Source organism: Micropterus salmoides, unplaced genomic scaffold (genome assembly GCF_014851395.1).
Source record: "Micropterus salmoides isolate LMB-PRFRI ecotype aquatic unplaced genomic scaffold, ASM1485139v1 Ms_hic_scaffold_5, whole genome shotgun sequence".
Classification (NCBI taxonomy): Eukaryota; Metazoa; Chordata; class Actinopteri; order Centrarchiformes; family Centrarchidae; genus Micropterus; species Micropterus salmoides.
The window spans coordinates 39,699,955-39,712,039 of record NW_024044237.1 but is presented as its reverse complement, the minus strand read 5'-3'; the positions used below and the strand labels follow the sequence as shown (position 1 = coordinate 39,712,039).

At 38.8% G+C, this 12,085-nt stretch overlaps 1 long non-coding RNA gene across 1 annotated transcript; it reads left to right on the top strand.

Moving 5' to 3' along the window:
* Positions 1–7,289: 7,289 nt before the first annotated feature.
* Positions 7,290–11,327, top strand: LOC119888731. Its single transcript, XR_005441940.1, has 3 exons — positions 7,290–7,817; positions 7,923–8,031; positions 11,251–11,327. It is a non-coding gene; the product is annotated as an uncharacterized LOC119888731 (long non-coding RNA).
* The last annotated feature ends 758 nt before the right edge of the window (positions 11,328–12,085 follow it).

Genomic DNA, 12,085 nt, shown 5'->3' with positions numbered 1-12,085 from the left:
TCTAAACGGCTCAGATATTAGCATGCTAATGTTCACTTTGTCAGTTAGCTACACAAACCGTTGCGGGTACCTTGCAGTTAGCAGGTGTAAATATTTACTAACAACAGCGTGAGCTCCATCTACGTCTAAGGTGCAACCTGTTTAGATACAGTGATGCGTTTAACTCAACTTTAGCACAAGGTTTGAACTCATGAAAAGCTCCTAATTTTTAGCTAGTGCTTTAGCGGTCTCTCGTGCTTGTTTCTCCCTTCTTGTAGAACAAAAGATGATTACAGCTCTCAGTTTAATCTCTGAGTTGCATTTAACTTATGTTGCTTACAGATGTTAATAGCTAACCTAAAAAGACTTCAGTTCAGAATTGATTGAAATGCTAACAAACCCCTGCCTCAGTTTAGACAGAACAAGAGGATTTATCAAAACGTCAGACTGTTGCTTTCAATCCTAAATTTTGCAACGTGAAGGTAGTTGTGCAGAGTTTTGCTAACTTCCAGTATGATGCAGCAGTACTCTGTTCAGATATTTAGATGTGTAACTGAACTATTTAGCATCAGCTGTAGATGTCTGTGTCAACAACGAAGGGAGATGTTCAGAGATGAGCTTCAGTCTCAGAAGGACCCTGTACTTCATACATATCAATCAAGTGCAAAATACTTTATTGAGCTTTTTACGTCATAATTACTGTCTTAATTTTTGGTACTTATTTTTAGATGTCAGAGTAGATGAACTGTAATTTATTTTTTTTGATCTCGCTGGAAATTAACAATGTAATTGTTTGTTTTATTATTTTGCGCACTAATGTGTTTTACCAATGTCTGAATGTTTTACTGCACCGTCAGAAATCACAATAGAAACCCCGCAGCTTTGGTTTGCCTTCACACAGGACTCATTCAGAGTCGCTGCCAAAAAACCAGCCGGGGTTGCACTTTATGTAACATCATATCTTGATTTTAATTTCTATAAGAAGTTTCCTGGAAAGAACTATGGTACTATTTATAGAGAAAATAGAGATGATGTTGGGTTGAATCTTTTAATCGGAGCACAATAAATGAAGGACATTCCTGTGGAAACTGCTTCAACTGCTACTTCCTAGAAAATAAAATTATGAGGACGTAAAGTTGCAAAGTGGGAAGAGTTATTTCATGTGCCCCTGGTTCCCTTTTCATATTCCCCATATACAAAATTGGAGCACTTCTCTATTGCTTGGATTGGCTTTAACCCCTTTAAATAATTAGTACAAATGATTAAGAACTGTACCTTCTTTTTTTCCCCAACTCAATATACGTTGACCTTCTGTGTGAAATTGCAGGAAGTCAAAAATGTTTCTCCAAATCTAGCTAACACCAACATATAGGCCTATTAAGGAACCGGTAAAGAGCCTAAGTCCCTTAATCGCTTCCACTTCCGCCCAATGGGACTTTATTTTGGAAAAAATATGTACGATAGTCAACGGCGAGATACAACTAATGTTTTGATACCGTTTAATTGTGACCTGAATTACACACGTTCTTCTGTTTAAAATAATTTTGCCGTCAACAAAGTCATAAAACCGTAAAGTAACATTTAGTTTTGTTTGAAACGGCTCAATAAACTAAATCTCTCATCTCGCACGTTAGCGCTGTAATGCTAAGCTAACGTTCACTGCTTGCTCGCTAGTAGCTAGGTAGCTTAGTTAAGTTCCACACACAGATGCATCTCACCTGATGTGTTTAATCCAACGACTCCTGGTTCTGTTTCGTATAGGCTTTGCCCTCTGAGGCCATCGCTATTGGGCGCTATTGACCCCCTACGCGCCTGCGCGGCACTGATGATGAAATTTTGTCTACGCCCACCCACAACGCGGGCCTCTCCTACATCTGCACCTTGTACATATATACAACACTGAGCTGTCTAAAGAGCAGAAGATTTCCAGCCGGGAAACAAGAAGAACGATGTCTACCAGCAAGCCGGCCAGAACGGGGCGAGACGCCGCTACAACCGGACGGGTGTGTGGCGTCTGCCACACGGGCTACATCGTGCTGGGTGATCTCTAGTGATGGGGAGATGAAGCTTCATGAAGCACTGAAGCTTTGCATCCAGTTGATTCACTCGTGGGCCGAAACTTCATGATGCGTCATTTGCTCTAGTGCGCCATCAAGTGGACATTAAATGTAAAACAGGCAGAGTGAGTATAATGGCACCACGGCTTTGGCGTGTGAAGCTTTGAAGTGACTAAATTAATGAATGACGTTCGTGATGCCATAAATGATGAACTTATTAATATGGCGTCTGTCTTTAAGATACAATGGCAGGGTCAAAAGGGAACGTGGAAACAAGGGAGAGGGTTATGATGACTTGGTTTGTGACTTTAGATAATAGAGACAAAATTTTATTCATTTTTATTTAAAAACAACTTTTCCACAGTGCCAGTGTTCTGTCGATTTATGCTTCCTATCGAGATGCGCTACTTAGGGGTTCTGCGCATGCACACGACCCACAAGCGTGGTTTGTTTCCACGCCCATAAATCTGCGCAACCTTGCAGTTGGGCATGCCGTCGAGACAGCGGCTGATCGGCAGCAAATATCAAAGAGAAAATAATTAGTAGTCTATCAGAATACGCTGCCCCTGATATCTTAAAGAAAGATGGTATAATCTAGTATTTCAACATGCTCCCTATCTCCGTACAGTACATAGGGTATATTAGTCTCAGAATACGATACCCCTGAAATGATGTTATAATATAATCAAAAAACAGAAGATGTCATAATACTGTGAGTTATAACTTTACGGGATTGGAAATGGGAACACATAAGGTAGCATTTTTCGATAGGGCAAAGCGACGCGATAGATTTATAATAATAAGTTTAATTCTTACAAAAACCACAAAATGCCGCTAGTCTGACTCGACTAAATATTTCTTCTATTTCATCACAATTTTTGAAGTATAAGTTGATCACATTTTTTTGTCATTTAAAATAAGCTGTAGTAATTGTGTTACAATATTAAGGAGGGCCCGTTGCATTTTGCTGCTCCTTTCGGATCGCACGCCAAACCCTGAATCAGTCACGTGGTACGACCGGCTCGCGAGGCTTCAAACGTCACCACATCCGTCACCAACACAAGCCTCGATACGCGCTCCGCAAAAATCATCCTATATTTACTCGACACACGCTTCGAAGCCTCGATACGGAAGGACAACCAACTAACCTGAAACGAAACACCAGTGTTTTGGGTCACAGAATCTGGTGGAGTTACGCCGCGTTCCAGACCGCTCAGAACTGGGAAATTTCCAAGTTGAAATATCCGACTTCCAACCTAAAAGCGTTCCAGGTGCACGGTGGTGCAAACGCACATTTGGACAAGTCAGCTTCATTTTGGAAGAAGGTGCTGTGGACTGATGAAACAAAGATGGAGGTATTTGGTCATAACAAGGAGCGTTACGCATGGCGGCAAAAGACCACAGCGTTCCAAGACAAACGCTTGCTGCTACCCACAGGAACATTTGGTGGAGGTTCCATCATGCTGTGGGGCCAGTGCCGGTACTGGGAGTCTTGTTGAGGGGAGGGTCGCATGGATTCCACTCAATGTCAGCAGATACTTGAGAATAATGTAGAGGAATCAGTCACAAAGTGGAAATTACGCGGGGGCTGGATGATTCGACAAGACGACGACCCAAAACACTGCTCAAAATCTACTCTGGCGTTTATGCAGAGCAACAAGTACAATGTTCCCGAGACCTGAATATCATTGAAAATCTGTGGGGTGATTTGAAGCGGGCTGTCCACGCTCAGCAACCGTCAAACCTAACTGAACTGGAGATGTTTTGCAAGGAGGAAAGGTCCAAAATACCTTCATCCAGAATCCAGACACTCATCACAGGCTATAGGAAGCGTCTAGAGGCCGTTATTTCTGCCAAAAGAGGCTCAACTAAATATTGATGTTATATTTCTGTTGAGGTGCCCAAATTTATGCACCTGTCTACTTTCATTTTGATGCATATTGCACATTTTCTGTTCTCATCCAATAAACCTCATTTCACTACTGAAATATTACTGTCTTTAGGTTATTAGATAGCTCAAAATTAAATTGCTGATCCAAACACCCAATTATTTATAAATGAAAATCATGGACATTGTCAGGGGTGCCTATATATGTATACGACTGTAAATAACCTATACGCTACTAGTTGTGTGTACTCTGATCGGTTGGTAATCCTCAAGTCAACACTAGGTTTCAAATGTTTTGGCATTTTAATCAATAACTTTTATGCAGAGAATAAGTGTTAGAACAGAAGGTGAATGAAGATAGTAACTAGGTTACAAATAAATCCTTTAATAATAAAAACCAAATGAAATGAAGAACAATAAATACATCTGTATCAATAACCTGGGTTTAAAACAGACACAAACTGGACATTCATTTAAATACTGCCACCTTCTGGCCAAACAGATCTGTTACTGGGTCAACAGGCCAATTTTAAAATACAAAAAACTAAAACATTTATTGGCGTTGTTCAAACATTAAGAATGCTGTGTACACAAAAAAGAATGTAATTTTTTCAAATTAAATAAATTTTGTGTTTTTTCAGCTACATAAACTGTCTTTGGTCTTACAAAATGTCATGTGGTGCGACTGTAATTTAATAAAAAAAATTAATTAATTTCCTTAACATGCTTAACAGTTTTTACAAGTTCACAGTAATATATTCTTTTGGGTTTTTGGAAATAATAAATAAATAAATAAATCCACTTCTTAAATGTAGTTAATTGATTAATTTTCTCTGTAAATTGCATAAAACTGATAAAAATGTTTAAAAAATACCATTCACTTAAAACTACTGTATCAGTAATTAATGTTTCAGTCACAGGAATGAGATTTTATTTTTAATTTAATAAAGTTATTGTTATAATTGGTCACACCACATGATGAGTGGTCGCTCCAAATGACATGAACACTGCATATCATTAAAAATATATTTAAAGAGATCAGTAAACAAAAACTTCTAAACAAAAAATATTTAAACCAGATACCATTATAGAAGTTTTCAAAACAGCAGTCATGGCCGGACAGTCGCACAGCATGACATTTTGACACTTCATTTATCAGAAAAATTACAAAAAGCTAATGTTTTTTAAAGTTACAGGTGAGTACATATATGGGAGAGGTCCTGCGTTTATATGGTATTCTTTTATGCTTTCAACCTTTTTTTTTTTTTTGCGAAAAAAATCCAGTTGGACACAAAATGTAGGCGTCACGTAATTGACCCTACGATGAGAACCATATATGAATTCAATATTAAGAATATAGTGCTAACAGTAACAACTCTGCATGAACGTGCGTTTATATGTATCGTTCTCTGTAAATACAGTATTCAGCCCATCCCTTGTGCAGATGGTAAATGTATAAAAGGAAATTGTTTGAATGGGCCTGATGCAGCTGATAAAATGAATGTGTTATCTATAATTACAGGTGCTATGCTTAAAGTCTGTCAGTCAAGGAGAAGCTGCCCCAGGGAGGTCAGGACGGTGTGACGGTTTAAGTGGTGGCTACATTAACTGGTGACAGTAGTGGCTTGTCAACCAGGAAACGCGTTCTGATGACTGTTTATCCACGTGATGTATATTTATGCACGAAAAATGCCTCTGAATGCAGTTTGCACAGAGTTACCCTGCATGTTGATTCACAGCGAAATCTACATACCTACAAAGTTAGTTTGAAGGAGGACAGTGGGACTGATCAGGTGACTGTGTCCATGCCTGTTCAGAACACTGCAAACGTCAATAAATCGTGCAAATGGGGCTGGATATAAACAATAAAACAGCAGGAGGTAGGTGAGGTAGGTGAGGTAGGTAGGGCTTAGGGCTGGACAATTAATTGAAAAGTAATTAAAACAGCTTTTTTGCTTGTACACTCAGATTTTGAAAGAACACAGTGCTTAATGTTAGCAGTAAGCTCTGGTTTTAATTTTTTGCATGAAACTGATGTAAATTTATATTGTCATCTATACAACCTTTTATTTATTTTTTTTTTATTAGGGGCAGATGGACCTAACAGATAAACTGAAAACAGCAATCCAATGTGTGCTCAATAGTGTTTTTAGCAGTTGCTAATTTGCAACGCCCGTCCCTAGAAGGGCTTTTAAAGAAACAAAACATTAAAACAGTGATGAAGTATAAAACAATACATTACAGTATAAGCCAAGATAAAAAGGGTTAATACAATGGAAAACATGTGACACTAACACAATAGACTCGACATGAGTATAAGTTTGTTGCTGAACCAACCAGGACTTGGCCTCTCTTTTAAAGTGGTGAACTTTGCAGCAGTTTTCAAGTGTTTAGGTAACAAGTTCAGAGACTTTGCTCCTTTCACAGAAAAGGCCGTCTGAGCAAAAGGAAGTTTTGCAAAATGAAACTTTACAGTCGCCACTTGCAGCAGCTCTGGTGGATCTGCCGCTGCTCTGTAGTGTCTTAATGTACTTAAAGACAGGCTGAGGAGCACGTCCATTTAAACATTTAAATACAAGCTTTACATAATGAAAATCAAAGTTTGCAAAACTTAAAATCTTTTATTAAACTGCGACAGTGATGGTACATGACTTGCTGTTTGTCCCGGGTTTAGAGCTGCAACGATTAGTCGATTATTCAATTAAAAATGAATCAACAACTATTTTGATAATCAATTAATCGTTTCAGGCATTTTTAAGGAAAAACATGAAGAATTAGCTGGTTTAATTTACTTAAATTGAGGAATTGCTGCTAATCTTTGTCATTAATGACAGTTGATGAAGAGTCTTTGGGTTTTGGACTGTTGGTTGGACGAAAGAAGCAATTTGAAAACGTCACTTTGGGCTCTGGAAATTTTTGTTCCCAATTTCTTGACATTTTATAGACTTAACGATTAGTCGATTAATCGTGAAAATAGTTGGCAGATTAGTCGATAATTAAAATAATGCAGCCCTACCAGGGTTTTGAAGGCTCCACTGTAAAGACAGGACCATAGATTTAATCACTGACTGGTTGGACCAGGTAGTTAAACCGTAAGTATCATTGCATTTAGAAACATCAAGCCGGGATCAAATGTGAAGCATTTTCTTATCTTAAAACAGGTAAGGTTAATCGATTTGTAAATCTTTTTAGTGTGACTTTTTAAATTCAGCTGGGAGTAAAATTATCCCTCACTTCAGGTACTTGTAGAGTAAGCTCACCTTTAATTTTAACATTCTGTTTCAGATAGCTTTTAATAGAAAACCACTTTGTTTTGTTGGTGTATTATTTATTTTTATAAAGGTTCTTGGTTTGTTTTTCAGGGTAATTTACATTTTAAATGACACTAGTGGAAATACTTTTATCTTATGAGTTAATGTTGGTGCTTTAAACCCCCTCACGATCAGCAGAGGGCAGCACAGCCCCGCAGGTTCTTCTGATGAGGAAGACTTCTCTGACTCCAGGACTGAATATGGAATGAAACAACTCTTCTTCATGGTTGTGATCTCGGCTGCTTGTCGTCCATCTTTCTTCCCGCTGCCTTAAATCAAAATGGCGGTTGCTTCCTTCACGGCCGGAGGTGAGCTGCCGTTGAACTGCGTTTAAAAGATTTAAAAGTCGATAATTGTGATTAAACTGTCGTATGTTGGTTGATATTGTGTCCGACTCGCCCTGTGCGTTGAGTCTTACTGTAATTTGAGGCAAATGTTTTATTTAATGAATCGCGGTAAAAAGCCTGAAGGCTAATGTTAGCATGCTAGGCGGCCCCAGTACAGAGGGGAGGAAACCCCGTAGGTCCGGCTAACGGCTGCATCCTGTCAGCTCCAGCCTGCGGAGTGTTTATGGTGATGCAGGTGTGCAGATGTCCCTTTGAATATTAATATTACTGTGTTTGTTTAATCGTGAACTTTATCACATCCAAGTTATTAAGTTCTCCTGTGTTTTTATTGTGATTGCAGATATCGTTACGGGTGATGGAGATTGAAAAACCGACTGAAAGTCCAGAACTGTGCCGGGGTTACTGATTGATGCCAGAACACAAGGTGGATTACATCGGCAGACACACAGGTCCTACAGTAACTTACATTAAAAAAAAACAATAATTTAGCTTTCATCCACTTTCTGAAACATTATTCATATCGACTCACTTTGTTTTGGTTATCTAAGTTTTGTGAATGTTGTTTGCGATTGATAATCTGCTGGCCGGCTGAGAGCTGCTAAACTTGGGGGAGAGGAGCGGGGAGCAGCGCTGCAACCTTTAGACAAATAAACACCCGAAGTCGGTCGGATTCTGCTCTGACAACTACACCGTTTACTCGCGGGAGGAGCTCGGAGTTAACTGCTTTTATTAAATTAGCTTTAATTAGTTTTTGGGATTACAACGTGGATTTATCTTCACTCCAGCTTCTCAGCAGCTTCCGTGCACATCCGGTTCCAGTGTTGTTATTAGTGTCGTTAGCTCTGTATTTATATAAAAAGAACACACAAAACTGGACATTACATGGAGAAAAGAAAGCGAGGAGGTTGAACTACCTGGTGAGATCAGAAAACGTGTGTCTGTAACTTTATTCCAGCTGTCGTTGTACTTTACTGTGACCAAGTTAGCATAGCATAGCCCTGATCGATCCGAGCTCCATTCAGAAAACATTTTAAAGTTATTGTCCTGCTGACAGACCTGACAAAACATCAATTCATATGTTTAACAAATCTTCATCATGTTGTAGTTATTTCAGCATCAGTTTGATCCGTTTATTGCTATTAAATCACAGCAACATGTTTACTTTGGGTTCATACAGTTGTTGTAATGGCGAATTGTGTTTATTCACGTTATCGCATAAAAGTCGCCTTCTCGCGGTGTGTGTGTGTGTGTGTGTGTGTGAACACTTGCAGCGAATGTACTGATCCAAGATGGCTGCTCTGAGTATCAACAGTTGGCGAAAGCTGTACTGTTTATTAGCACTTCTGTGTTATTGTGTCTCATGGAAAGTTTCGTACACAAAGTGCTGTCCAGCTGCTGTCTGTGGTAAGGTGACCAGATTTCTGAAATGAAATCCTGTGTTTAGTATGAGCAAATACTCACAATGCGTTTTTCTTTAATCAACTTTTTATTGACTTGTTACTCGGGGTGTGACGTCATTCCCAGCTCCGACCTCTGACTCCTGAGGTAAATGAAACGCCCCAGTGGACTAATGTTGAGATACTGAAGGACAAACTGTTTGAACAGTAAGCTTCATTTGAAGCTCACTAAGTAACGAGTGTAGTGTGTTGGATGCCTGCAGCAGATTTTCATGTTGCTTTCTGTGGAAATGTAGTTAACGTTAGTACAGCGCAGATGTTAGTCCCTTGTGCTCTGCACCGCGGTGTGTGCGCATTGCTGCGGTATGTAAATTGACGTGATAGACATGCCCTGAAGGTAACGATATAGTTACGTGTGACAAAGACATGGTCAAACTACAGAAATGAGTTTGATCGGCAACGTTGTGTAACTTTGACTTGCACCCAGCAGCTACCTTGCTCCGGCCATAAAGCTGCTGTTAGCGGCTGTGCAGTGAGGTGAGATCCACACACACACACTGCTGTGCTATATGGCACCAAAAATGGCAATAATACCGTTTACCGCGCTGTTGAGCCACAACAAATTACCGCGGGGGAAATTACTTCACTGCGACAACCCTAGAGACAGCACTAAGTGTAAACTTGTGTTAAATAGCAAGAGTTACCATTGGTTGATTGTCACAGTAGACAATAGAAGTGATGGTAGATAATGATAATACGAGATTAGAAACTGACATTTACGTTTTCCTTCAGCAGTTAACCTGCAGTTAGTGTGTAGTGTAGGAAAAATAGTAAAAATGAGTTCCCGACTGGAAAATTTCACTTGAATGCCCCGTCGAGTTGGAACAACAACTCGGAAAGTCAGAAAAAATTGGTACACGACCTGCCGAGTCGACATCATAGTACTTGGACAGCAGCATCACATAACACCCACTACCCAGACGCTATACAAAAACGTCCACATTGTTTCCACATTATGACTTAAAGCTCATGAACACACTAAAGTCGTAAGAACGACCTCCAACTCTGGAAATGGAACCATCCGAGGAGCACATGAATGCAGCATTACTCTCATTTACGTGTTGTGATTAGTAACTCGGTGCAGTTCCCAAATATCCCAAGCCACACATTTTACATCCGGTAGTTTATGTTCTTCATTTTATAAAAGGGCGCTGTTAGCTATGTTTGTTTGTTAAGTGATATTAAATTCTTACTTACTCTAGATAATTACCCTTTTAGCAGTCATTCGGTGCTACTGCAATGCCAATGCTACACTTTCAGCGAGGAAAATAAGTATTTGAACACCCTGCTATTTTGCAAGTTCTCCCACTTAGAAATCATGGAGGGGTCTGAAATTGTCATCGTAGGTGCATGTCCACTGTGAGAGACATAATCTAAAAAAATAAATCCAGAAATCACAATGTATGATTTTTTAACTATTTATTTGTATGATACAGCTGCAAATAAGTATTTGAACACGTGTCTATCAGCTAGAATTCGGACTCTCAAAGACCTGTTAGTCTGCCTTCAAAATGTCCACCTCCACTCCATTTATTATCCTAAATTAGATGCACCTGTTTGAGGTCGTTAGCTGCATAAAGACACCTGTCCACCCCATACAATCAGTAAGAATCCAACTACTAACATGGCCAAGACCAAAGAGCTGTCCAAAGACACGAGAGACAAAATTGTACACCTCCACAAGGCTGGAAAGGGCTACGGGGAAATTGCCAATCAGCTTGTTGAAAAAAGGTCCACTGTTGGAGCAAAAAATCATACATTGTGATTTCTAGATATATTTTTTTAGATTATGTCTCTCACAGTGGACATGCACCTACGATGACAATTTCAGACCCTTGGGAGAACTTGCAAAATAGCAGGGTGTTCAAATACTTATTTTCCTCACTGTACAGTAGGCAGTTGATAAGCTACTTTTGAGCAGTTTCTAGTTAACATTTATTTTCAACATTAGGTATATTATACAATACTAATATAGGAAATGTGCTATGCTTACCATGAAAACCATATATAATCTCTAGTTTTAATCTAAAGCCAGCCATAGTTACCTCAGCCCTTTGTCTATACTTGGTCAAGTTAATATTAATATGTGCATAAGCTAGGTTGTTAGTTATCAAGTCATTATTGTTGAGGGATGATTCTTAAAACAAAGATTTGAATTTGAAGGTCTTTGTTATGTCTGATTGGAGAATGTGTAAATTGTTTTAAATGCAGGTTATAGCTGATGCTTTTACCACTACTCAGTGAAGACAGCACAAAGATTCCTAAAGCCAACGGTAAGGAGGTCAAAGGTCAGTACTGTACTGTGTAAATTAGGACTTAACAAGATGATTCGATCCTATTAATGATTATATCTAATTACATTGTCAATAAATGCCATGCACACAGACCAAAAGGCGTTTCCCTATACACAATCATTGCAAAAGCAGCAATAGTAAAACTGTACATGTACATGAGCGTCACAAAAAGCCCTGGAATGACTCTCTTTACTATAAGACTTTGATGCATTCAATCCAGGAACATTGGGAAGTCTAGAAGAGCCTTATGAATATTTTTATCTCTATTATGTGTTGTATGCTTGGGTCTTACTTTCTTCACGACCGAGGCACTGAAGGGGCTGACTGTCTGATTGGAATGTATTACAGGCTCCTGCAGAGTAAACTTATTAATTGAAAATTAGCTGTGGACAGGTGCATTTCAAATAATCAGTTTTACTTTGTTGTTACCGTGCTCGTATAGTGTGTGAGTGAAAATTAGTAGTGCATTGATATAGTGATTGTGTGAAATTGCAGTAGCGGCTGTCATAATTCATGCATATAGGAGAAACAAAAGAAGGAACCACAAGCACATGACAAATACAATTAATTAAATAATAATTAATATAATACTACTAATATATCATACATTATGCAGAGCCTACATTGTATACACAATATTTTGATGTTTTAATCACTCCATGTCACTACTAATCTTAGATCTATACCGCTGCTGAAAATTACAAGAATGTATAAATAGATCAAATGTTTGTTAGATCTCACAAATAAAACTA